The following is a 3,842-nucleotide window of genomic DNA, read 5'->3' as shown; positions in this document are numbered from 1 at the left end:
ATCTTTCAATAGTTTATGTTTACATTAGCTCTTATTAGTCTTGGAGGATCCCATCCTAGAACTCAGCATTTGACAGGCAACACTATGCTGCTTCTTTTGAATGCCACGCATTCTGGTCCGTATTAAATTCCTGGGCATAATGATGGAGGACTACTGGACAATAAGGGAGAGGGACCTTTTGGAGGGTCAGAGAAGAAATAGGGTGTTAAAAAGAAGTTGAAAGGGAAACCTTTGAGAAACTCATTCTGAACTTGAATGTTAGGCTCCAAGCACATTTTGATAAAGTGGTACATGAGCAGCTGGTAGTAGCAAGACATCATGTAGAACAAGCATCTAGTTAAACTGAGTAATTCCAGGAAGGCTGAATAAAAACAAAACAAAAAAATCAGTGAAAGGCAGGATTGGATAACCACATTAATGAACAGGATGTTCTTATAAAGATAGACTCTGGTGCATAACATAAAGTAATGACAGATGCAATATACTAGCAAATGCTGCAGAGCATAATTCAAAAACTAGACAATTTCACGTGTGGGTCACCAAGTAAATAAACTACTTTTTTTTTTTTAACTAGGCCTGGCAAGGCTACGTACTCCTGAATTCCTTGTCCAATCTTATTGTTGTGGCATGAACAAAGTCTCTGTTCACACATCTTAGAGCTACTGACTCATCTAACTGGGAAAGTTTACTCTTCCTGTCATATACAGACACACACAACCAGTTAGCTAAATGCATCTTTGTTTCTGGCTTACTGTCTAAGGGTATGTCTACACTCTGACCAACATGTCACGAGTGGCAGTGGAGTTATTCCTTAAACTACAAAGGCAAGAGGAGTGAGACATTGATCTCACCACGTGTATTAGCTACGACTCGAGATTGCTTGTGGCATTCACGGAGGTGCTGACCACAGTGGAATGGCGCTTTTGGGCTCGGGAAACAAATACTGAGTGGTGGGATCACATCGTGATCCATGTCTGGGATGACAAGCAGTAGTTGCAGAACTTTTGGATGAGGAAAGCCACATTCATGGGAGTGTGTGATGAGCTCGCCTCAGCCCTGCAGCACAAGAATGAGATCTGCCCTGTCGCTGGAGAAGCGCATGGTGATTGCACTAGGGAAGCTGGCTACTCCAGACTGCTACCAATCAGTCACTAACCAGTTTGGAGTGGAAAGTTGACTGTTGGAGTAGTGTTGATGGAAGTGTGCAGGGCCATTAATTGCATCCTGCTGTGAAAGACTGTGACTCTGGGCAACATGCGTGACATTGTGGATGGCTTTGCACAAATGGGTTTCCCTAACTGCAGAGGGGCGATAGATGGCATGCATATTCCAATTCTGGCACCAGACTGCCTAACCATGAAGTACGTTAATCAGAAGGGGTATTTCTCAATGGTTTTCCAGGTGTTTGTGGATCACCATGGTGTTTCACAGACATTAACTGGTCCAGAAAGGTGCATGATGCACGCATCTTTTGGAACACTGGCCTGTTCGAGAAGCTGCAAGCAGGGACTTTCTTCCTGGACCAGAAGATAATCGTAGGGGAAATCAAAATGCCCATTGTGATCCTTGGAGATCCCGCCTACCCCTTAATGCCATGATTTATGAAGCCATACACACGGCACTTGACAGCAGCAAGGAGTCGTTCAATAACGAGTTGAGCAAGTGCAGAATGACGGTTGAGTGTGTTTTTTGGCCATTTAAAGTCCCGCTGGCACTGCCTATATAGGAAGCTGGACCTCGCTGATGACAATATTCCTATGCTTATAGCTGCTTGCTGCATGCAGCATAATATTTGTGAAGAGAAGGGTGAAAGCTTCACTCAGCGCTGGACCACTGAAGCTCAGAGCCTGGAGGCTGAGTTTGAACAGCCAGAGACCAGGGCTATTAGAGGGGTTCAGTGTGGGGCCATAAGGATCAGGGATGTCTTGAGGCATCAATTTGAAGCTGAAAGCCACTAATATTTGTTGTTATGCTCTGGAGTGCAGTGCTTGTACTGCTAGGAGGTGATTGTGATTTTGGTGCGGATGATGCAACATGAAGGTTTAACATAACTGTCTGTTGCTTTGCAGGGATCTGTTTGCTTTCAATTAGTAGAATGAAGACTGCTTTCAAACCAGCACAATTCCTTATTAAAAAACAACAACCAGAGGAGAGAGTCAAACAAAAAAACAAATCAGCACTGAGGGGGATGGCAGAAAGGGAAGTTCCCAGGAGGAGGTGGGGTCCCGGGACGGCTACAGATTTGTGTATGTCAAGGGATCATATCCAACATTCTCCTTTGGAGTACAATGCAGTGGGTAGTCTACTTCAGCACGGCCAAATTGCTGACGGATGAGTGTTGAGTGCAGTGGATAGTGGGAATTCACACTGCTGGACTGTGAGGAGGGAGGAGTGGAATGCCGTGGGTACAGACTGGAGCTAGGAGGCTGATAAGAGTGTGTTGGCGGTGCCTGGGAGGTGCATGGGAAAGAGTTTTGCGACAGCAGCTGCAGGGGAGGGCAGGCGCAGAGCTGCTTGGTTTGCACTGCTAGTATCGCCTGGACCGTGTCCACTTGGCACTCCATAATGTTTAAGAGCCGCTCCTGGGCTAGTTTCTGGTGTGCCATGTTCTCCTTTCGGTCCCTCTTCTCGCTGTCCCACCACTCCTTCAATTCCTGTTTCTCAGCCATGTAGTGCATCATAATGTCACGCAGAAAGTCCTCAGTGTTCCTGGACCCTGCTGTACACTGGCACATGGCTCTTGAGGAGAGCCAGTACTGTAAGGGGCCTGATAATCATTCCTGTCCCCACATTTTCCACAGGATGTGATCATTATGGAAGATATTTCACTGCTGAGGGTGAGCAGGGAATCAAGGGAGGGTCTTCTCCAAGACTGCAGCTTCCACCCTGGCTCTTATGCTGCTCACCTGTGTGCAGCAATGTTCCCCACCGTACTGACTGCACAATGGTGAGGGAAATTTACTGTTAATGGGGCAAGAAACAAAGCAGCTCTGCCAAAGAACCTGCGGCAGTGGATTGCCCAGTATCTCCATAAGAGTTTCCTGGAGATTTCGGAGGCAGATTCCTGTGAAGTGAGGGAGTCAATCAACAGCCTGTTCTGCTGCTCAGACTAGGCATGTGGTGGTACGTGCATCATACAGAGACAAGCCTGCTTTCTGCAACCCTCCTGCTCCCAACAACTAGCCTCAGTGATTCCTAAAATCAAATCCACTTACCTGGGGCCTCCGCTCCTGTTTGTGCTTCGCCAACATCAGACTGCTGTGACTTGCTAGCCTCCTCTGGGGTAGAAAAAAGCTCCTGGCTGCATGCATCTCTGACTTCTGTGACAGGTTCAATCACAGAGACCCCCTTGGGACTGTCACCTGGTGTGCTGAGACTACCTCTGAGCCCATTTTCTCTGCCAGTTTGGGCCTCCAGAACCCTGCCTTGTTGAGCCAGACATGCCAGTCTGCTCCAACACATACCACGGTCTGAGCCATGTGCCCCAAAGCTGCAGACTTAACTGAAAACAGCTTAAGAAGTGCTCCTGTCTCCAGCACCTAGACAGGATCCAATGGGATCCAAACCCCAAATATATCCATTTTACTCTGTATAAAGCTTATACAGGGTAAATTCATAAATTGTCCACCCTCTATAACACCGACAGAGAGAGATGCAAAGCTGTTTGCTTCCACAGGTATTAATTACTTGCTCTGGGTTAGTTAATAAGCAAAAAGTGATTTTATTAAGTATAAAAAGTAGAATTTAAGTGGTTCCAAGTAATAACAGACAAAACAAAGTAAGTTACCAAGTAAAATAAAGCAAAATAAGCAAGTCTAAGCCTAATATATTTAAGAAACTGA

Source organism: Gopherus flavomarginatus, chromosome 3 (assembly GCF_025201925.1).
Source record: "Gopherus flavomarginatus isolate rGopFla2 chromosome 3, rGopFla2.mat.asm, whole genome shotgun sequence".
Lineage (NCBI taxonomy): Eukaryota > Metazoa > Chordata > Testudines > Testudinidae > Gopherus > Gopherus flavomarginatus.
This window is presented reverse-complemented; position numbering follows the sequence as displayed.